Here is a 24,360-nt window from a genome sequence, read left to right as displayed (position 1 = left end):
AGCTTTGGCCTCCTTTGGTTGCCCTGGACCACGAAGAAAATACACTCATGACAAAGAAACAGTTTCTTTAATAATACAAAGAATGGTTACAAGCTAACAGAACACACTAAAACACAATAGAAAAAAAAAAAAAAAACCCGAGCAAAGGGTACAAATAGGTATCTGACAGAAGAGGAGAAGAAATGGTGGAATTTGCATGGGAATGTCGGTAGTCTCATTCATAATGCAGAAAATACGTGTTCAAGGGAACACCACTTTTCTCCTATAGCTCGGAAAAGAACAGAACGTTTAATGAGACGCCGTGTTCAGGTGATGTTTATACACTTGGAGTGCGAAGGTAAATCAATATAATTGCCCAGGAAAGCAACTTAGCAGTTCCTCTTCTGGCAATTCATCCTCCGGCTGCACTTACAGTTAATACAGGGGAAAGGGTATTTATTCAAGCACTGTTGGAGGAAATGCTGGGGACAGACTAAAGGAGTGATTGATAGGTCCATCAAGATGCATGCAGACAGCCAGAGCTACTGCCATACATAAGGAGTGGTATTGAATGGACTGTTTCTTGTCTCAGTTTGACCTCAGGTAGAAGTGGGATTAGTCACTTTTCTGACAGGACCTGGGTGTGGTGGTATGTGCCTTTAATCTCAGCAGTTAGTAGGAGGAAGTTGGCAGATATCTGGGAGTTTGAGGCTAGCACTGTCTACGGAGTTCTGGGACAGGGTGATAGAGAGACCCTGTCCCACCTCCCCACCCCCACCCCCCGAACCTGACAAAAGCATCTTGAGGACAGAATGGTTTATTCTAGCTCACAGTTTGAGGGATACACTCCATCATGGCAGATAAATCAGTGGTGGAAGTCTGAGGGCACAGCTGACACACTGGGCCTGCAGTCACAATGCAACTGGTTTTCTCTGTCATTCAGGACCCAACCCCACATTTGGGGGCCTACCCACCCAAATTAACCAAATCTAGATGCTTCTTCACTAACTCTCTGGGAACAGATTGTGCGCCACAATTTTGGAGTAAGGGTTTGGTGTCCTGGCTAGTTTTATTTCAACTTGATACAAGCTAGAGTCATCAGAGAAGAGGGAGACTCAGTTAAGAAAATGCCTCCATGAGATCCAGCTCTAAGGCATTTTCTTAGTGATCAGTGTAGGAGGGCCCAGCCCATTGTGGGCGGTGCTATCTGTGGGCTGATGGTCCTGATTTCTCTAAGAAAGTAGGCTCAACAAGCCACAGGAATCAAGTCAGTAAGCAGCACCCCTCCATGGCCTCTGCATCAGTTTCTGCCTCCAGGTTCTTGCCCTGTGTGAGTTCTTGTCCTGACTTGTTCCACGATGGACGACTCTGTGGAAGTTTAAATAAACCCTTTCCTCTCTAATTTACTTTTTGTTCATGATGTCTCCTCACAGCAATAGAGACCCTGACTGAGACATTTGGTGAGGCTTTTCCATAGACTAAATGTGTGGGAAGTACCTGGGGAGGGAAAGAAGCAGCCTGTAACTGTGCCAAGTCTCACAGAGAGGAACATTTGGGGAGAAGACTCAGTTGGAAGTGCTTGCCCTGCAGGTATGAAGACCTGAATTTGATCCCCAGAACCTGCATTTCAAAAGGCCACACACATCTCAGGCCCCAGATGGCTCAGCAGGTTGGAGCACTTGACACCATGCCTGACAAACAGGTTGATTCTCAGGAAAAAGGGATTCACAAGGTAAAAGGAGAGAACCAACTTCTATAGGTTGCCTCTTATCTGTTGTCTTTCTCAAACCCCAGCACATGTGTGGAACACACATGGCAGAAAGAACTGACTCCCACACGTTGTTGTCTGTCCTCCACACACACTCTATTGCAACACACACACACACACACACACACACAGATCGAGAGAGCAGGAGAGAGTTAGAGAATATCAACCAGGCGTGGTTTCCCACACCTATAATTCTAACACTTGGCAGGAGGATCAGAAGTTTGTCATCCTACAATGTAAGTTCAAAGCCAGCCTGGGATCCACGACCCTTTCTCAAAAGAAAAGCAAACAAAGGAACACATTGAAAAGCCAGACCCCAGAGGAACTAGAGTCCTTTCCAAGGTGTTCCAGGGCAAAGCCCAGGGGTTCAGGAGCACAGAGGACTTTCAGTCACGTGCCTTCAAGTACATTCCACAGCCACCACCTGCCTGTGTGAAGTCTCCAGGCAAATAAAGAAGCAGGAAAATACGACCCACCATGAGGGCACAAATGATTCAGTTGAAACCTAGACTGAACACAGATACTATAATTAAACGGAGATGCTAAAATAGTTACATTGTGCAAGGAGAGATGTGGAACACACAAGAGAACCGAGCAGAATGACAACTGAACAAGCTTAAAGAAAAGCTTAGGGCAGCCCTGCAGGGCCTCCCACAGAGAGGGATGAGTGGAGAGTTGTGAGAGACAGAGACGTGCAGCAGGTAGAGCACTTGGTGCTCTTGCACAGGACCCAAATCCAGTTCCCAGTAACACTTAGGGCGGTTCACAACCATCTGTCACTCCAGCTCCGGAGGACCCACCATCCTTTCCCAGTCTCCACAGCTATTACACGCACATACACATAACTCACCTATGCATGTCATTAAAAATAAATCTTTTTATAAAGTTGAAGATGGGGTGTGCTGAGGCAGGAGGATTGTAAGTTCCAGGCCAGCCTGGGCTACACAGTGAGACCCTGTGTGAAAATGCTTAAGAAATAATGAATGACCATTTCACAAATTTGGTGGAAACGAGAACTTTATGCATTAAAGATCCTCCAGAAATAGCCAAGTGTGCAATATATGTATATGTGTATATATATATACATATATATACACATGAGCACATGCGTACACCCACACATGCACACACACACATGGAAACAATATGGAAACATACCATAATTAAAATCAGTGATAGAGAAATCCTAAAATTAGCAGCTTTAAATTTCAGATACCTTGTTTTTAAAAATCATTTTCTGTGCTTGAATAATATATGGATGTGTTTATGCACACCCGCTGTAGCGTGGATGTGGAGATCAGAGAACACCCTTGGGCATTAGTCCTTACCTTTCGCCTTGTTTGAGACAGGTCCCTTGTTCCCCCACTTCCTACCACACACTATGGCAGCTTCCAGGAATCCTGTCCCAGCCTCCCATCTTGCTTCAGGAGGCCTGGGAGTATACATGCACACAGACCATGGCTCCCAGCTTTCAAACACCTTGTTTGAAGTAATTCAAACGAAAAGATGGTTGTCTTGGGATGGCATAAAATTACTGTACACGGGATGACTCAATATTTATTACAGTTCTGGAGGCTGAGAAGTTAATGGAGGCTAATGTCCTGATCCAATGCCTAAGAGAAGACTGGTGGTGACAGACCTCTAGGATGTTAGTCTGCTACTGTGGTAGTCAGCACCGATAGTCACTACGATGGGACCTACAGTCACCCAGGAGACAAACTTTGATATATGTTTTTAAGGGAGCTTCTAGACTGCATTTATTGCAGAAAGAGCCACCCTATGTGTGAGCAGAATCATCTCAGGGGCTGTTGCCCCAGAGTGAGAAGACAGAGAGCCGAGCACCAGGTCCATCGCTTCTGCTAGCTTCCTGCCTGCATTTGCACTGTGACCAGCCACCCACCACTGTGACTCCCAGCCTTAGTTTGATTGTACCCCTAATAAACCTTTATGTCGTATTTGCTGGGTATTTTATCCCAGTGAGAAGAGCAGCCAACGTAGCTGCCTTCTCGGACTGCGGCTTCTGGAATACAGCAAGTCTTGGAGATTCAATTTCTCTTCAGATCTGGGATCTGAGGAACACCTGCTTTCAAGTTTGTAGATCTCCGTATTACCACTCGAGGGAGGCGGCAGTGAGAGAAGAAACAAGCTCGCATGCGGTTTTATTTAAGTACTGATTTTATTTTTAACTGTGTGTATGTGTGTATGTATGTACGTGTGTGCATGGTGTAGTTTCCTTCCAAACACAGAAGAGGGTGTCAGATGCCCTGGAGTTGGAGTTATAGGTGGTTGTGATCCATCTGATGTAGGTCCTGGGAATGGTGCTCAGGTCCTCTATAAGAACAGTACCCATTCTTACCAGCTGAACTGGCTCTCCAGCCCCTCCATTGTGTTTTTAAGGACACCGGTCCCATTCACGGTGGCTCCTCACTTATGACCTAATTGCTTCTTCCAAAGCCCCACCGTCTCCTACTAGCATATCGATGTTTGTTATGAATTCAATACTTAAACAGGGGAGACAAAAACTCCAGTCCTGTGGATGCGGTTCACTTGTAGACTTCTTGCTTTGCATTAAAAAAAAAACAAAAACAAAAACAAAAAAACCCACACATTTCAGCTATAACACAAGCGAGACCAACTTAGCACCATTACCTGACATAGTAGCCAGAATATGGAAGGATAGCCACCAGGCAGAAAGCAAACCTGGGTTTGGATTAACACAGAAGCAAAGAACACCAGGGAATAGGTTGGTTTGTTTGTTCCTCCCTTCGTTTTAAGATTTATATACATTGGTGTCTTGTCTGTATTTATGCCCGTATGAGGGTGCCAAGGTCCCCTGGAACTGGAGTTAAACACAGCTGTGAGCTGCCATGTGCATGCTGGGAATTGAACCCGGGTCCTCAGAGCAGCCAGTGCTCTTAACCAGTGAGCCATTTCTGCAGCCCAAATAGGTGCTTTCTAGTGCTTCTTCTGAGTACAGATCCCTGAGCTGAAGCAGAGGCTTCAGGCTGTACCTTATACTTCACCTTTCTCTAGGGATTGCCCTTGAACAGCTGAAGATGCCCAGCCAGTAAGACCTGGGAAGCATGCCTGGGTAGCTCATGACTAATGACAGAATTGGAGGAAAAGCCTTTTCCTTGTCCGAGGTGGATTGTGTGTTACAAGCTTCCCCTTGGAGTTCCCTGTGGGATCAAGGCGAAGACAGGCTTCACCGGGATCACATTACATTCAAGTGCCTGTAAGACTGAAGGAGGAAGGGAGGAAATGGGGTCTTTCTCATTCTTCTGATAATTCATCATTATCTCCAGAACAGGCTGGGGTTCTCCACAGCTGTAGTGTCGAAACACAAATTCTGCACACGGGAAGCTTCGTGTGTCCTATACCACTGAAATGCCCTCTGGACCACACTTCAGCTGTCCCTTCTGCCAAGAAGATGGATCAGTAGCCTCTAAATGATGTCATCTATCAAAGGCAGTTATCTCTAAGTGGCAGAATTACTGATGAATTTCCTTCATTTTGGTCCTTTGTTGAAAAGGAAGACAATGTGCCCCCTCACCCCGTTCTCATGCTCCTTGATGCGCTAACCGTCACCTGGTATTTATTTTCGGGAACCCCTAATTGCTGCTCATCAAGTGTTTATCTCGCATTCACAAGTTCTCGCCGCAGGTACATTTTTAGCCATCTTCAGTAAGGCAACATAATTGCAGGAGAGAGTAGAGAAAAGAACCAAAGAGAAAGTAACAAGCAATGGGCATCCATCACTTAAGCACAGACCTCCACGGAGACGGGCAAGAGAAGACAACATCTCCAGTGGGACACAGACCCAGGGAAGGAGCTCAGGCAGAAACCCACCCAGCACACTGATTTCATTATTTAATTTGTGCCTCCCAGAGCCCCACTGAGGCCCATTTTCCTTTTCCAAAATGTGTTTATTTCTATTTTGAGGATGAAAAAGTTTACCCTGCCTCTGCTGTTCAGAATATCAGCGGTTGAATTCACAATAAGTTTTGGAGTTAATTATAATTCGAGGTCCCCCTGCCCCACAGGAAGCAGAGACTAAGGGCTGTGTTTAGTTAGGGGACGAAGTGCCAATCTGGGACATAAGTCACTCTATCAACCCTTCTGTCCCCGCTAACTGTGAGCATGAGAGTTCTTCCTGAACAGTCGGGTTTTCCGAATTTCACGTCCCATCACACATACCCCTGCTCCAGAATCCGAAATGCCCCGCCCATTTGTCACCTTTTGTCCATTAAATACGATCCAAAATCCCACCTTCCCTGTGATGGCAGTCTGTGCATGAAAAATTAAGCTGGTATCACTTTAAAAAAAATGTGTTGGCACCAGGCAGTAGTGATGCACATCTTTAATCCCAGCACTTGGGAGGCAGAGGCAGGCGGATTTCTGAGTTAGAGGCCAGCCTGGTCTACAGAGTGAGTTCCAGGACAGCCAGGGCTACACAGAGAAACCCTGTCTCAAAAAAACAACAAAAAAATGTCTTGGAACAAACAAAAGTTGTAAATATATATATATGGGGAGGGGTATGTGGTGGTGTGAAGACTCTGAGGTTCAAAACAGTGCAGTGCATGGGATCATGGCTGGAGCTGGACTTACAGGTGGCTGTGAACCATCTGAAATGGGTGCTGGGTCTTCCACAAAAACAACAAGTGCTCTTGACCACTGAGTCAAGCCCCCGCAGCCCCAGCCACGGTGGGATCTCTTGCCATCACCTTTTGTGTAGTGTTGGGAGACTAGGACCTTGTGCATGTTGGACGGGTGTTCTGCCACTAGACTGGGTTCCTAGCCCACTTTAAACTATTCTAATCCATTCTCCAAATTCTGTTTGTTGGGTTTGGGGTGGAGCCTATAAAAACACAAGTCACTTCAGGTACAGAAGCTTAAAAATGAAAGCTTTATTTTCTGAGCACTTAGGCCAATTCAGGATCTGTGTCATGAGCCATAATGGGACAAGCTAATAATTAGCAGGTGACCATCCTGAAATGGCCTGCCTTGGATTATTATATAATCTGTGACAAGTGTGCCCTAATTCAGCAAGGCTGTAAGGGACTCATTTTTAGGAAAGATTCCTGCTATTAATATGCTTTTCCTATTATTATTAAACATATATAACAATCACTAAGCAATAGCACACCCCTTTGGAGCAGATCTCTGCAGATCCACGAAGATGTACTGTCTTGTAGTGATGCTATATAGACAAATAGATGACTTCTTAAGTCTTAATGATGATCCTATAAGAATTCCTAAAATTATATCAATGATTATTAAGCTCTTTTATAATGGGACTGCTATTAGGTCCCTTTCTAATAGTCAAAACTGCAACTAGAACTCTGCCAGTCTCCCAAGTGTCACTAGTTAATTGCTCTTAGATAGTAACCAGACTTTCTCCTGCTAAGAGCACGTTCCATGAGGTCGTAAAACAATTAACTAAAGATCATAAAAAGGGAACTAAGGATTTATTGTAGGTGCTGGGACAGAAGATAAAAAATACTGACTGGGTTTATCTATATAAAACTTCACTAATAACTTATAGTTTTAAACCTTCAGTGAACCTGTGGAGCTAGACAGGTGATGGATGTTTAGCCAGATAATTAATTACTCCTAATGATATGCATGAAAACATTCTCTGTTGTAAACTTTTATTTCAATTTATGATTTGATTTTTGGTGTGAACTTGTGATGAACTTTGTAACATGTGATCATGCATTCTGAAAGATGTATAAGTATTGAGGACAAAAAGATGAGAGGCAGATAGAATAGAGAGAATAGAATTTTCTCCCTTTCCCCAGATAGAACAGAATTTTTCCCTCCCTCCCACTCCCCGCTTAGGATCTTTCCACTTTTCCCTTTGGATACCTTTCTTAGGAAACTTTTTACAACTTAGTAATTAATGCTATAACTACTTTTGTAAGTGTCCTTTTCTTCCTGCGACTTCAGACTAGTTCCTGCTGAAATAGAACAAAGGCCACATTGCCTAATCCTCTGCTGTTAGGCTACAGGTATTGATCACCTAAGCCTGCAGTCTTTTACCCTCAGAAGTTTTTAGGACTTATTAGAAGTTATCATCAGTATTTCAGTACAGGTCAGAGAGCCAAAAAGTCCTGAGACCCTCAGACTTTAAAGCCATCACCGGAGTCCTACTCTGTGCCCCTGCCACTACCCTCTCTGGGCCAGGAGGCTCCTGGCAGATCTGAACCCCATCCCCAAAGGGAGATTGTATAACATTTTTTATAGGATGGGAACACAAAGTAAGGGGAGTGGGGTGGGCTGTCGCATTGACCAATTGATGTTGGTGACCAACAGCATACAAGGGCTGGACCTAGGCCTCTTGCATATATGTAGCAGATGTACAGATTGGTCTTCATGTAGATTTCCCAACAACTGTAGCGGGGGCTTACCCTGACTGTTGCCTGCTTGTAGAAACTACCTCAATGATTTGAAGTGCCAGGTGGGTTGGTACCTAGGGGGGACCTCCTCCTTCTCAGAGGTGAATGGGAATGGGAAATGGGGAATGGGGAATGAAGAATGGCCCATGTGAGGGGGCTGCAATCAGGAAGTAAATAAATAAATGAAAAAACAAAACAAAAATAGATAACTTTAAGAATCGCACAGTTGGCCCGAGCGGCTGCCCGGTGCGGCACCGTCGGCTCTAGTGGTCTTGTAACAGATAGTTGTTCCTGGCCGTGCCGTCCTCCGCTGCTGTCACCATCGCCAGGATGTGCTGCCGAGCCCCTCGGCGCCTCCAGCCCCGCGGCCTCCATTCATCTCAACTTCCACACGCCCATCATGATCATGACGAAGACTGAGAAGAAATCCTTCCACCAGAGCCTGGCCGAGTGGAAGCTGTTCATCTACAACCCGACCAGCGGAGAGTTTCTGGGGCGCACCTCCAAGGGCTGGGGTCTGATCTTGCTCTTCTAACTAGTTTTTTATGGATTCTTGGCTGTACTCTTCACGTTCACAATGTGGGCCATGCTCCAGACTCTGAATGATGAAGTTATGAAATACCGAGACCAGATTCCTAGTCCAGAACTTAACGGTTTTTCCCAAACCACAGACTGCCTTGGAACATACATACAGCATGTCTAAGCCACATACGTGTGAAAAGTTCGTTGAAGGCCTGAAGAGTTTCCTAAAGCTATATTCTGTAGAAGAACAGAAGAATCTCACAGATTGTCCTGATGGAGAACTTTTTCATCAGAAGGGTCCAGATTATAAAGCATGTCAGTTTCCAGTTTCCTTGCTTCAAGAATGTAGTGGTGGGGATGAAGCTGAGTTTGGCTATTCCAAAGGACAACCTTGTATTCTTGTGAAGATGAACAGAATAATCGAGTTAATCCCAGATGGCGCTCCACATATAACATGTGTGACAAAGGATGAAAACGTAGCAAATATAGCAACTTATCCTGAATTTGGACTTAAAGACTTAAAAGTATTTTCCATATTATGGGGAAAAAAAAACCGGCACGTTGAATATCGGACAGCCCCTAGTTGCCGTCCAGGTCAAATTTGACTCTCCTGTTATCAAGAAAGAAGTAGCAGCTGAGTGGCAAATTGATGGAACCAAGAACCTAAAAAAACAAGAATGAATGTGACAAGTTCTTGGGATGAGTTTCCTTCAAAGTCACAGCACGTGCCTAGGAATAGGATGTCTCCACAGAATAAATGTTGTGTTGTCTCCATTTTGTATCAGCCAGACCTGCCATTCTAGGATTCTGAGGCCACCTTGGAGGAGTGCCCAGCCTCAGCTGCTCTCCATGACCTATTCATGCCTTCAAAACCAGTACTACCTGAGTGAGTCTTAAACTACGAAGTTGTTTGGCTGCCAGCATGAGGTACAGTCCTGGCCACCTCGGCAACCTGTGTGCTGAATCTCAACCGTTTTCTAGATCCCACCTCAACATTGCTGATCTCACAGTATTCTCCAGGGCCAGCTGACCAGCACCGAGTATCCCAGCAACATGAAGGTTTCACTTCAGTAGATCTGGTATCTTGTTAATTATAACTGATTCTTCAACCTCAGCTAACCAGAACCAGAGAATCTTAACTCAAAAGAACAAATGGCCTGGACAGCCTTTAACTTCCTTCTGAAGCACCACAAGCCAGGCCTCCATCATCCGCACTGCCCTCAACATTATCTTCCAAGTTCCTACAGAACAGCCCGCTGAATTCTTTGAACCAATGCCTTTTCTAGGCCAATGTTCCAGAGTCTTTCCACAGTTCTCCCACCCCCCACCCCCTCAACCATGGGCAGGTCTACCACAGCACTGCTCCCCCCTTCTGGTACCAACTTGCCTTTGTGGGGGGAGGTTCTTTTGCTGTGAGGAAACACCATGACCAAAAAGCAGGTTAAGCGGGGAAGGAATGCATTTGATTTACACTTCCACAGCGCTGTTCATCATCAAAGGAAGTCTGGGCAGGAACACAAACAGGGCAGGAACCTCGAGGCAGAAACTGAAGCAGAGGCCCATGGAAGTGTGCTGCTTACTGGCTCACTCCTCATATCTCGCTCAGTCTGCTTTCTTATAGAACCCAGGACCACCAGCCAAGGGATGTCCCCATCCACAATGGGCTGGGTCCTTTCCCATCAACCGCTACTGAAGAAAGTGCCTCACACCTGGATCTTGTGGAGGAATTTTCTCAAGCCAGGTTCCCTCCTTTCAGATGACTCTAGTTTGTGCCAAGTTGACATAAAACTAGCCGGCCCACCTATCTTTAACTTTTGGAGGAACTTCCAAACCTTTCCCCACAATGGTTGCATCATGCTCCATTCCCACCAGCCGTGCTAGGGGTTCCAGCTCTCCACAGCTGTATAAACACTCACACAGTTGTTTTCTTCCTTATCTTGATTTAGCCTTTCTAGGGAATAATGTCTCGTTTGAGTTTTTATTTACATTTCCTTGGTGACAAAGGATGTGAACATATTTTCATGTGCTTATTGGCCACTGCTTAGGAAAAATGGCTATTAGACCGTTTCTTTTTGTTGTAAGAGATATTTCTATATCCTAGGGGTGTGTGTGTGTGTGTGTACATTTGTGCTATGGCATGCATGTGGAGACCAGAGGACAACTTGAAGGAGTCCTCTTCCTACCATGTGACATCTTAGTATTGAGTTCAGGTTGTCAGGCTTGGCACCAAGTGTCCCTCCCCACTGAACCATCCTGCCAGCCCTGCTTTTGTGTATGGGTGTTTTGCCTGTGGGTATGTATATGTACCAGATGCATGCATCTTGCCTACAGGGGCATTAGATCCTTTAGACCTAGAGTTACAAACAGTTGCGAGCCACCCCGGGGTGCTAGAACCAAACTTGAGTCCTCTGCAAGAACAACAAGTGCTCTTAGTCACTGAGCCATCTCTCCAGCCTCCTGCTTTTGTTTTTGAGACAAGATCATTATGTAGCCCCGGCTGGCAGGTATTCACAATGATCTGAATTAGCCTCCCAAGAGCTGAAACCACAGGCACGCACCACTCACCAAACATAAACACAGTACTTTCAAGTTATTTTTTTCCTAACACCCTGTCTAGGATTGTTGAAGACAATTTATTTAGCATGTTTATTTTTTTTTCCCTGTAAAGAAAAGAACATGTTAGGAGATAGTTTCCCAAGTTCAGCCATCTCAGGAACAAGATCCATCTTACCAGCAGGGTCAAAACAGACTTCATGTTCCCAGGCCCCAGAACCCACTCCTAGCCCACTTCCTTACATGTTTTGTGTTTGTCTGTTAACCAGGCAGGAGTGTAAAGAGAAGATGCTGTTATCGTTATCCCCTTGTCTAGCCTATGGCACACAAGTCACCAATGTGCTGCCTGTCTTGACTTAATTGACTATGTGCAGCTTGCCCACTCCTTTGTTCCCTTATCATTCCAAAATTCTGGACCAGAGTCCAGGAGGGGCGTGGCTGCAAAAGCTGACTGGAGGACCCTGGAACCAGGTGACCCGGATAAGATCCAGTCACCAACATCAATTGGTCAATGCGACAGCCCGCCCCACTCCCCTTGCTTTGTGTTCCCATCCTATAAAAAATGTTATACAATCTCCCTTTGGGGATGGGGTTCAGATCCCAAACTGGCCTCCTGCCTGACTGCTCAGAAAAGAAAGCTCTTGTGTCTGAAGCAGTGAGGTTTCTCAGCTTCCATCCTGAACCCTACAGAGCACACACAAAAATGAGAAAGCTCTGAGGGAACTGATGTCTTGGATAGGACATTTGACCTGGATTTTCTTTTCCCTTTTTGTCAAAGGGCTTCAATGTGTTATAGCCTTGGCTGGCTTGGAATTCACTATGTAGACCAGGCTGGCCTTGAGCTCAGAGATCCAATTGACTCTGCCTCCTTAGTGCTGGTATTAAAGGCATATGCAACCCTCTCTGGATTAGCTTGGGCTTGAAGGGTTTAAGCAGTGTGAGAGAAGAGAGAAGGCCAGAAGCTAGGAGCACTTGTTTCTGGCTGAGCATTAGGGACACTTGTGTCCGACTTGTGTTCCGTTCACAGCACGCACATGGCGGCTAATAACTATGTAACCTCAGTTCCAGGGGATCCAGTACTCTCTCCTGGCTTCCCACTGGAGTAAGGCTCACACATGTTTCAGAAACATACATGCAGGTGAGTCCACATACAAATAAAATGAGGTAAACAAAACAGAAGTAGGGTTACAGATGCAGTTCAGTGGGTAGTGTGCTTACCCAGCATGCACACAGCCCTGGATTTGACTCCAGCACTGTATAAACCAGGTGCAGTGGCACACATCTGTAATCACACATCTGTAATCACACATCTGTAATCACACATCTGTAATCACACATCTGTAATCTCACATCTGTAATCACACATCTGTAATCACACATCTGTAATCACACATCTGTAATCTCACATCTGTAATCTCACATCTGTAATCACACATCTGTAATCACACATCTGTAATCTCACATCTGTAATCACACATCTGTAATCTCACATCTGTAATCACACATCTGTAATCACACATCTGTAATCTCACATCTGTAATCACACATCTGTAATCTCACATCTGTAATCACACATCTGTAATCACACATCTGTAATCACACATCTGTAATCACACATCTGTAATCTCACATCTGTAATCTCACATCTGTAATCTCACATCTGTAATCACACATCTGTAATCACACATCTGTAATCACACATCTGTAATCTCACATCTGTAATCACACATCTGTAATCACACATCTGTAATCTCACATCTGTAATCACACATCTGTAATCACACATCTGTAATCACACATCTGTAACCACACATCTGTAACCACACATCTGTAACCACACATCTGTAACCACACATCTGTAACCACACATCTGTAACCACACATCTGTAATCACACATCTGTAATCACACATCTGTAATCACACATCTGTAATCTCACTGCTCAGGGAGGCCAAGGAAGGACTAAATTTAAGTTTATCTTCAAGGCCAGCTTGGGCTATAGGAGACCTTGTTTCAATAAATTAAATAAATAAATAAATAAATAAATAAATAACTTTTAAAAAAGGAAGGATTTTAAGCCTTCGTGGCTCTTACAAATCTCCTTCCCCTGTCTACAGCTACCCCTACCTCTCACAGGCATGCAACCTGTCTCTCTCCTGTCACATGCATGCAATCTGTCTCTCCCCCTGGTCACATGCCTGCAACTGTCTCTCCCCCTGGTCATGTGCATGCAACCTGTCTCTCCCCCTGGTCACATGCCTGCAACTGTCTCTCCCCCTGGTCATGTGCATGCAACCTGTCTCTCCCCCTGTCACATGCCTGCAACTGTCTCTCCCCCTGTTCATGTGCATGCAACCTGTCTCTTCCCCTGTCAGGTGCATGCAACCAACCTGTCTCTCCCCCTGGTCATGTGCATGCAACCTGTCTCTCCCCCTGGTCACATGCCTGCAACTGTCTCTCCCCCTGTTCATGTGCATGCAACCTGTCTCTTCCCCTGTCAGGTGCATGCAACCAACCTGTCTCTCCCCCTGGTCATGTGCATGCAACCTGTCTCTCCCCCTGTCAGGTGCATGCAACCTCTCTTTCCCCCTGTCACATGTATGCAACCTGTCTCTCCCCCTGGTCATATGCCTGCAACCTGTTTCTCCACCTGTCAGGTGTACGCAACCTGTCTCTCCCTAGAGTGAGTCACAGTAATGTCAGAACTGGTAAAGAATGTTATATTCAGCAGATGGCAGTAGCACAAAGCAGATTTTTGTATTGCTTTACATTCTCAGTGTAGTAGGTTTAGGTGTGGGACACAGCTCCAGGGTTTAAGCCTCCAGGCCCTGCCTGAGGGCAGCATTATATAGTCTAGAGCCAAACGCCTTCCTGTGGTGAGTCCATCTTCAGACTTCTCCCATGGAGCCCTTTCACCTAGAACCTGCACTGCCAACTCCTATTTCTGAGTACAGGGAAACCTCATTACTAAACATTCATTATTGGACACGCATAATTGCAAGTCAGAAAGCAGAGGTCAGCACGCGTGAGCATTCGCTGGAACAGATCCTTGCGCAGCTGGCCCCACTCACGGCTTGCTGTAGCTCCTCCCTGGTGCTCTCGCCCAAGCTGTGATCACTATGCCAACCAACGGCAAAGTGAAATCACAGGCAGGACAACAGATGCAGGGCTTCCCCAAGGGACGTGGAAATGATGGCTCAGGGATGCAGTAATTATTAGAAAGTCTCCAAGGAAATGAGGGTCTGGCAGAATGTCTGCTTACAGCCGAAGGAAGGAAAGGCAGCCACAGAAGGAAGCTCCAGGAGGGTCCTGGAGAAGCCCTTGACCATTTTGCAGAGTTGGTTATAGGAAGCTGGGGGGAGATGCTCCATGTGGCAGCTCTTACAACCATCTCAAACTCCAGTCCTAGGGGAAATCAGCGCCCTCTTCTGGTTCCTTTAGGCACTACATGCATATGGGACTCTAGGGCTGAAGTTACAGGTGAGCTGCCTCACAGGGGCATTGGGAACCAAGATCCAATGCTCTGAAAGGGTTCTTAACTAACTGTTAAGTAGGTTCTAACTGTTGTGCCATCTCCTTGCCCAGTAGTCAGCTATGTTGTTACATTTGTCTTCTGAAAAAAAAAAAAAAAGCGAACCCCAAACAGGTCTTGATTTATCTTTCTATCCTCCCAAACTGTCCCTAGATGTAATTATAATAAAAATATGACTAAATATATAATAATTCAAAGATCTAAAAATTCAGTTTTTAAAATTAAGCCTCCATCTGCCCCTGATTCTCACTGCTTGTTCTAAAATGTCACTTGCCATTTAAGTAGGTTTGCCTTAAGTGATCTTTTCCTCATGACCCATTTTATCATCAAATAGATTTTCTCTAATCCTTAAATCTTCCTCATCAAAGTTTTAGGACCCACAAGGCGTGAAAGGGCCCTGGACATGTTGTATGCTTAGTGGAGATTATAAATTTGGCTTCAAAATTGCTAACCCCACTCCCCTGTGGAACGGAGTGGAGCGTGGAGGAGATGAAATTTCTCTTCTCTCTTCTCCCTGTGACACAGAAGGACCAATTCCCCAGGGCTTGCCGAGACCAGCGCAGCAGTGGCCACAGCTGCTGAGAGTCAGGGATGGGGCTGGATCAGTACCACAGAGCTGATGGGTAGAGGGAGCAGGGCAGGAGAAAAGAACAGGAAGCCCTCAGGCATGACACAGCCCAAGGCCAAGCAAAGTGAAAGCAGAAAAGTTGCCAGTGGAACCCCACCTGTTCATAAAGTACTGAGAAAAGGACCAGCTTAAATTTAGGCTCCAACTGTGAGATGGGATGTTTTATAAGTTACTCACCCTATAGGGAATGGAGCAACCATGCTACTCTCAGCCGGATGCACTAAGGTTTGAGAGTCAGCTGCGGGTGGTAGTAGATGCCTGTTATCCCAGCACATGGGAGGCAGGAGGATCAGGAGTTCAAAGTCATCCTCAGCTATGTAACAAGTCCTGTCTAGGGGAAATGAGACTCTGTCACAACAAAGAACCCCAAACAAAATGAAACAAAATAAAGATTAAGGGGGCTAGAGAGATGGCTCAGGACATAAAGGTGTCCTTCACCATGGCTGATGACCTAAGTTATATTCCTGGGACCCATGGGGTGGAAGGAGAGAATCAGTGCCTGCAGGTTGTCCTGTGATCTCCACATGTATGTTGTGTCAATGCATGATCCCCATAACACACTCACACACACACATCACACAACACACACATACATATATACATAACACACACATATGCACACATAAACAACATACACAAATACACACATAACACATGCATATACAACACACATATATAACATGCACACACATACAAAGACATAGACACATACACAATACACACATACACAATACACACATACACAATACACACATACACAATACACACATAAAAAACATATACAAACATAACACACACATATACAACACACATGTATATAACACACATACACAACATACATACAAAACTCACACACTCTCATATTCGCATACACATCACACACACATATACAACACACACACACACACAAGTGGATCGCTATAATAAAATGTTTTAAAGGTTTGAGACTGGGCTGGTGAGGTGCTTTAGTGGGTCAGGGCATTTGCCACCGAGCCTGATGACTTGAGTTCAAATCTCAGTAGTACATGGTAGAAAAGAACCAACTCTCACAAATTGTCCCCTGACCTCCGCAGGTACACACGTGTATGCACGTGTGTGTGTGTGTGTGTGTATGCACAAACTCACACTAAATAAAAAGGGTTGAGATTAAAGGTACAAAACCACTTCAACCAGATATGGCAGCCGTGAGGATAATTTTGCTATTTAGAAGGAATCGGTAGTCAGGCTGTAGCTGGGCAAGTGGAACAATGCAGACTGCATGCTTAGTATGAGCTCCTGGGTTTAATCTCTTCGAGGTGTGTGTGTGTGTGTGTGAGAGAGAGAGAGAGAGAGAGAGAGAGAGAGAGAGAGAGAGAGAGAGAGAGAGAGCACGTACAAAAACCTGCAAACAATATGACACCAAAAATGTATCTTCAGCTCTTTTTTTGATCACTTCAGACACAAGGTGTGAAGTGTAAAGCAAAGCTCTGAGAGAGGGGGAGGAGGGGAGGGATGAGCCTGATCTCCCAAGGCTGGAGCATGGTCATCTGAGCTAGTAAGCTGGACCTTCCAGAGCTCACCACCCTGCATGCACCTGCAGCCCAAGGCCTGGCTCTGGCTCCTGTGTGCCGAGTACCTGCTGGTTTCGGGGGACTTTTGTATTTCACTGCTTTCTCGGGGTCAGACACAGGCTTCGAGTCAAAGGTGGGTAGCAGATCACTGAGGGCCACCTTGCCTCTGTCCCAACAACACAGGTCAGTGAGATACAATGGGGACCCAAAGGGCCTTTGCTCCAATGCTTAGGGCAGGAGAAGAAACACTTGCCTTACTTTGAACTGCTATTGGCTCCCTTAGAAAGTGCTCTTCCAAAATGTAGGTCCCTGGCTTTGGAAGCGCTCTGCAGGCACCAGGGCCCCATGGGCGGCAATGCTGCCTGGCACTACCCCTGCTCCCCAGGGGCACCTCTGAGATCATCTCAGTAAAACTTTAATGCCTGGAAGTCGATTAGGGTGGAGCATTCTTCTGTAATCAAGAGGCAATGCTTTTATTGGAAAGGTGCAAACTGCAGGGGAGGGAGGCAGCTGTGGGAGGAGGCTACCGAGAGCTAATGGCTGGGGCTGGAGGATGGCTTTGACAGGGTGGCTCTGCCAAGGCGAGGCAGGTGGGTAGCAGATGGTGGGCAGGGGACTTCACAATTATCCTGAATACATTTACTTTCCTGGGTTCTCCCAACAGTTCCACTGAGTAGAAACCCCTCCCTAACTCTTACTTTAGAGAAGAGGGACAAAGGTTTGGAAATTAAATCCAGAAGTAGAGTTCAACCCCTGGTATACCCACTTACAGCCCTGGAGGGAGAGGAGGGAGGGAGAGCCCTCCCCCACAAGCCTGCTTTCTCTGAGCATGGTCCTTCCCAACAACACCTTTTCATCAGCTGCTAAGGGATCCTCCCCATCCTCCCCTCCCTCCCTCCCCCCACCCCGGAAGTGCATCGTGTTACTGGAAGTGCATCCGCTGGGGAACAAATCAACCCAAACTCACTCACAGTCTTGGGGGAAGCATTTTATCACACTCTCGGATTCTGTATGTGGGTCAGGAATTCAGGCAGAACTGGGGTGGAGATGGCTGGACTCTTCTCCAGGGCTGCTTCTCGAAGCTTCAGCTAGGAAGAATGTATAAGAAAGGGCTGCAGATTAAACCCACCTGGTTGGATGATCAAGCTAGCTCATGGCAGGGGGTCTCAGCCAGATCTTCTGTAGTCACTGGCCAGGGCACCCAGATGTGGCCTCATTAACAAGACAGGCTTAAGGATACTCTGTCTGATACCCAGCCTTGTTTCCCTCTCAGTGAGCATCATTGAGAGAACCAGGCAGGCCTCTGAACTAGGGTTATGCTCATATCTGTCTCTTGTGGACCCAATCACAGTTCAAGGGAAGGAACACAAACATCTCTCTGAGGTGCTAAAGACCATGCATCTAAGTTTTGGGGGTGAGGCCGGTAGGGTGGGTGTGGGAGGGGACGTGGTCTCACATACCCCCAGGCTGCCCTGGAACTCACAATGCTGCCAAGGATAAGGTTGAGCTCTGCTCCTCCTTGTTTTACCCTGAATGTGTGTTTACAGGTGTGTGCTGTCACACCCAGTGGCATGGTGTTGGGACTTGAACTGTGGCTTCGTGGACGCCAGGCAAGAACCCTGCACTCCAGCTCTCAATGATATATTTTTTTTAGCCACTGTATTGTCTTATTTCTTATTGTCCCCATGACTCTCAGTCTCCAAGTACCTTAGGAAGTATAATAGGAGTTACTTGTTAGGAGCCGCAGTGAGCGTGACAACATTCGCCATTACAAGATGACGCGGGCATCCTGTGCTCCCACAAGTAAACAACTAACTGCACAGGTGCAAAAGGCAAAAGCGCGCCAAAGTCACTGCCCATCCCTGGGGCGTAATATGGGGTGATGAGTGAACAGCCAATCAGAAGTGAACACGCCACTCTAGGGCCTTTCCCGGGCTTTGGGTCTTTCCGATTCTGCCGATACAAGAATAAAGCCTCGTTGTAGTAACCACCCGAACACTGCCTCACGTGTCTCTTTCGCGGGCGAAGGGGACTCAGAGAGGGGCGCAGAACAGTTACTAAAAGCTGGAGTCCCACCATGGCTTTGCCACTAACTATCCGTGTGGCCTTGGGCCGGCCACTTGGTCTTGTCAGTATCCATACTTTCTCAATTTATAAAATCACAGTTGCAGTACAAACAAATGTTTAACTGCATCTCATCCCTTACCCACGGTCTTGAAAGTATAGCCATCGCATGAACCTCTGAGCAGGATTTGCTGAGAGTCAAGGACCCCTGAGCTGCAGGCTGGCCTCTGCTGAACAGACGCTTGGGGCCACAGCGGGACAATGGTGAGGGTGGCTGAGAGGCGGACAGAGGGGAGACGCCGCCTGATACCTGAAGGAAGGAGGACCTTCTGGGGAGCAGCCGTGAACTGCTGGGGGCCACTATTGTCAGAGAGTGGAAGCATGGGATAGATCAGCGATGTGGGTGAGACCACAGGCTATGTGCCTGGCTCAGGCACATAGGAAAGACAGGCATGAGTAGGCCTAGAAAGTGAGAGAGACTGACCAGAGATCACAGACTTGTGTGGTTCAGGCCAGGGCTGGAGTGGGTCGTGGCTGGAACTAACCCAAAGAGTGTTAGCTGTTGTAAGGCTGTGTATATGTACTCAAGGGAAGTCACAGGCAGGCAGGCAGGGAAGGCTAGGGTGTGTGTGTCTGTGTACATTTTTGTGTTTGTGTGCATTTGTGTGTATGTGTGCACACATGCTTGTGCGTGTATGTGCAAGCATGTGTGTGCATGCGCGTGCACATGTGTGTTGTGAATCACACAGGGCGCACACTTAGAAGAGACCTGTGCTTGTTTTAACACGGTGCTCTTCAGGTTTTGAAAGTCTTAATTATATATGAAAAATGAGTCTTGACCTCATTCTCATTTGCAGGGAGCATCGTGAGGGACGAACACTGTGGGCTTGCAGGCCAGACAGCCTGTCGTCTTCAGGCTTACTCCCAAGGCTCAGTTGGAGATCCGGTACCCAGTCCCTCATGGAGATGGAATAGCAAGTCTGAAGAGTGTACCAGTCCCATGGGTGTGGACTATGGGCAGGGGTAGGGTGGTATGAGGAGATATTCTGACACTTGTGAAGCCAGATGGGTGCAGGGTTTGGCCTTAAGTTAACAAGATTCCTGCTTAAGGATGAGACTGGGAAGGAATGTACTTCAGGTCCCTGGGGGAGCAGACAGGCAGCTCCCAGCATGCCACTCTCCAGGCACACCTGTCTCATTAGAAGGATTAAAGTTGAGGGAGGAGTACTGAAAGTGTGGAAAAGTCAGTCTAAGAAAGATTATATTGAAAGGAGTCTCCTGGCCAGGAGCAGGACTGCCTGAGATCCCTCCCTGCCGTAAGAACAGAATGTCCCAGCTACTCCCTGGCCACAGCCCTTCCCCTCACAGACAGCACAGACTCCTACTGAGATGCCTCCGGTCAGCCCCTAGCTGAAGGACTTCCAGATGCCAGGATCTCTCACCTGGGGAGGAGAGCTGACACCAGGGGGGCACTGGTGGCCACATGTCCTGCCTTCAGCCCTCTTCCCAGACACTTGCCTGGCTGCAGGCTCAAGCTGTCAAACCTCCCCCATCCTCAGAACAGGACACTTCGGCAACAGGGGTTTTGATTTCCTTTCCTCACAGCCATGTTGTTGTCTGTCTGTCTGTCTGTCCATCTATTTGTCTGCTTGTGCCTGTCTGTGGCATCAATAACTCTTCTGACAAACTCTATCACCCTAACAATATGAGTCTCAATGTCCCTCTTGAATCTGCATCCAAGACATTTTAGTTGGTGTGGAGGTGGGTGAGGGAGGGCACGGAGACTGGAGACTCTCGAAGAAGGGTGACTACAGTGGAGCCCTCCCCAAAGCAACAGGGGGGGGGGCTGGGAGGGGAGGGGAAGGAATTAGAGACATGACCAGCAGGATCTCACTTTAGTCGGTTCTCTTGGGAACAATCGATGAATGGATCCTTCCAGTCAACAGAAGCTGGTTTAGAATAGAATGCGTGGGAAAGCACAAAACTGAGTCTTCATGGTGCAGGACTTTTGTCTTCTGACTCCTTGTGACCAGCTCAGATAGAAAAGGTTTTATCTTCTCATCACAGGATGGCAAAACTAACATCAGGGACAAAGGATTAGGACCAGAAACCGAGCGGTCATAAACAACCCCGTAGAAATCTCTTTTCTGCCCCCTCACAACCTCCCCACAAGGCAGGAGCAATTATTAAACTCAGATGAGCCTTGGCATAGTCTGTAATCCCAGCACTTGGGAGGTAGAAGCAGGAGGATCAGAAGTTCAAGGTTATCGTTGGCTACATAGCAAGTTGGAGAGCAGCCTGAACTGTCTCTAAACAAAGAAACAAATATTTTGATGAGGAATCAGGCACAGAGACGTTAAGTAACTTGCCTCTATGACACGGCTCGGGAGGGGCAGGCTGCAGAGGGCCCAGTATCCTCTGTGACTCCATCCCCAAACCCTCCCTCAGCCCTCAGTGTCCTGCTTCCTCTGAGTCCTCGGTCGGAGGATCCTGAGGCCCCATACCCTTGCCTCGGGTCTAATCTCAGTGATCTAGTCAGATTACTTTTGGGAAAGGTGGAATTAAACAAAGAATGAATGTCAACCCACTGGGGTGGAGGAGAAATCTCCAAGATTTGTTGGAAGGGTCCCAAAGCCACACTCTCAGGAACTGTGAATGAAATAAGCCATATAACTGACAGCTGGGGTCTGTGGCTTGCGGACTCATCTGCGACAATCCACCTCATTTGGGTCTACCTCATGTCTGCTGATATGTTTCACTGATGCCCACCACAGATAGATTTACTCACGTTCCAAGAGAAGCCAGATCTTAATTTTTTTTCCCTGTGAGATTGTCATAAGAACTAATGAAGTAACTTACCATTGAACTAGTGAAGTAATTCACCATTGGTGCCTAGGGCGAGTGTGTGTGTGACTCAGTAGCTCACATAGACTCCGGTTCTACCAACAGCACTGTATAAAGTGGCAAAGGTGAAGGTCATCCTTGACTCAGAGAGACAGAGACAGACAGATAGACGGGCAGACAGACAGACACACACACACACACACACACAGAGAGAGAGAGAGAGAGAGAGAGAGAGAGAGAGAGAGAGAGAGAGAGAGAGAAAGAGAGAGCGCTTTGGGTATGTGGCATATGGCAGCATCTCTGACTAGGTGCAGGTGACTATCCAGCCCAGATAGATTCCCCTACAAATAGCTGATACTCAAGGACATGGGACTGCCTGGCTCCTGACCCTGGGCGGAGGGTGCTTTCCCCCTGGATGCTTCCTGCAGACCGCAGCCTGTTTCTCAGCTGCTCCTTCACTGCCTTGTAGCCGCACACATGTCAGGCGACTCCACACTGCCTGGCTAGGGATCTTCTCAGCATCGTTTGTGCTGGTTCCTGACTCTCAGAGACATTTTCTTTCTTTAATAAACAAAGCCTTTCTTTAAGCCTGTTTCAATGGAACAGGCCGCAGGGTGCTCTCATCTCCCTGGGTTCCTGTGGAAGCAGAGGCTTTACAGCAGCTCCCACCCCACCTTATTAGCACTGCAGGGCTGTATTATACAAGCTCAGACTTCCCCATTTAAGCCAGGGGCTCACCTACTGTTTACTCAGGCCCATTAAACCATTAAGAAAAAAAAATGGTGCCTTCAGGAGCCAGGGAGGCTTGTGCACTTTGTTGGAGAGGAAGCCAATTTCCTTTTGCTCTGTGCAAACAAATGCTCTGCACACCCATTAAAAGTTCCAGGAATTCTGTGCTGTGAGGGGGTCCAGGTGTGGAGATACAGAACAGGAAGCAGGGGCTGCCACTTCATCCAGGGCGCTCAGCTTTTGCGCCATTACAACTTCGAACAGGGCTTAGAATGGCTTTGGAGTTTGTGTGTGTGTGTGTGTGTGTATCTGTGTGGTGTGTGTGTATATATATGTGTGGGTGTCTCTGTGTATATTTGTGTATTTGTGTGGTATGTATGGTGTGTGTATGTGTGTGTGGTGTATATGTGTGTGTCTGTGGTGTGTGTGGTGTGTGTCTGTGTTTGTGTATTTGTGTGGTGTGTATGGTGTGTGTATGTGTGTGGTGTATATGTGTGTGTGTCTGTTTGTGTGGTGTGTGTGTATGTTTGTGTGGTGTGTGTGGTTTGTGTGTATGTTTGTGTATGTGTGTGTGGTGTATATGTGTGTGTCTGTGTGGTGTGTGTCTGTGTTTGTGTATTTGTGTGGTATATATGGTGTGTGTATGTGTGTGGTATATATGTGTGTGTGTCTGTGTGGTGTGTGTGTCTGTGTATGTGCTTGTGTATTTGTGTGGTATGTGTGGTGTGTGTATGTGTGGTGTATATGTGTGTGTGTGGTGTGTGTGTATGTTTGGGTATATGTGTGTGTATATGTGGTGTGTGTGTGTGTAATGCATATATGTGTGAGCATTCACCTATGTCTTTGTAGAGGCCAGAGGTATCTTTCACTATTGCTCTTCACCTTATGTTCTGGAGCTCATTGATTCAACTAGACTTGCTGGCCCGAGAACGCCTTCCCAGGGCTGGGGTCGCCCCCCCCCCCCCCCCCCCCCCCCCCCCCCGCCACCATACCTCGCTTTTCAGGTGCAGAGTCGAGCCCAGGGCCTTACACTTAAACACAAGGTGCTTCACCCACTGAGGATCTCCGCAGCCCAATAAGCCAATTAGACAAACAACTGATAGGGAAAAGCAGAGTGAGGAGATTTATTGTGTGTGAATGGCCACCCTGGGAAGAGGCACACAAAGACCCAGTGGCCCCTCAAGTCCTGCTGTGAGGTGTAGGTTCAGACATCAGTTGAGTGTAGATGGTGAGTTTTGTGTTATATGTATTTAACCATAATTTTAACATGTGGTTAAGAGGCCATAAAACATTTTTAAAGTAAAATATGTTTAGAAAACAGAAAACAAAGGCAAGCACCATATAATAATGGAGCAAAAACTAGGAAACTAGTTTACAAACAGCACTAATAATTTTTACTCTAAATTAAAAAAAAACAAAACAACCCTTAGGTTGTAGACGTAGCTCAGTGGAAAGAGATTGTCTGTCATACACAGAGTCCTGGGTTTGAAACTCAGTGGCACAAGACAAATAAGTCATAACAAATAAAAATCCACTTGTATATTCATCACATGACACAGTTAAAATAGAACAGCCTGGAAACGTGGAGATCCACGCACTGTCTCTGAGAGGGCTGCTCCTTAGGGTTTAACTACATAACATCCTGCAGATCACGTTTATTTTAAAGACTTGTTTAGTGTGTGTGTGTGTGTGTGAGAGAGAGAGAGAGAGAGAGAGAGAGAGAGAGAGAGAGAGAGAGAGAGAGAGAGAGAGAGAGAGAGAGCGCGCCACATGGGTACAGCGCCTGCAGCCAGA

The 24,360-nt window shown here is 46.7% G+C and overlaps 1 pseudogene; it reads left to right on the top strand.

Moving 5' to 3' along the window:
* The first annotated feature begins 8,551 nt into the window (after positions 1 to 8,551).
* Positions 8,552 to 9,400, top strand: LOC117693567 (sodium/potassium-transporting ATPase subunit beta-3-like; annotated as a pseudogene).
* The last annotated feature ends 14,960 nt before the right edge of the window (positions 9,401 to 24,360 follow it).

Source organism: Arvicanthis niloticus, chromosome 21, assembly GCF_011762505.2.
Source record: "Arvicanthis niloticus isolate mArvNil1 chromosome 21, mArvNil1.pat.X, whole genome shotgun sequence".
Classification (NCBI taxonomy): Eukaryota; Metazoa; Chordata; class Mammalia; order Rodentia; family Muridae; genus Arvicanthis; species Arvicanthis niloticus.
Note: the sequence above shows the minus strand (reverse complement) of the source record. Positions and strands in the feature narration are given on the sequence as shown.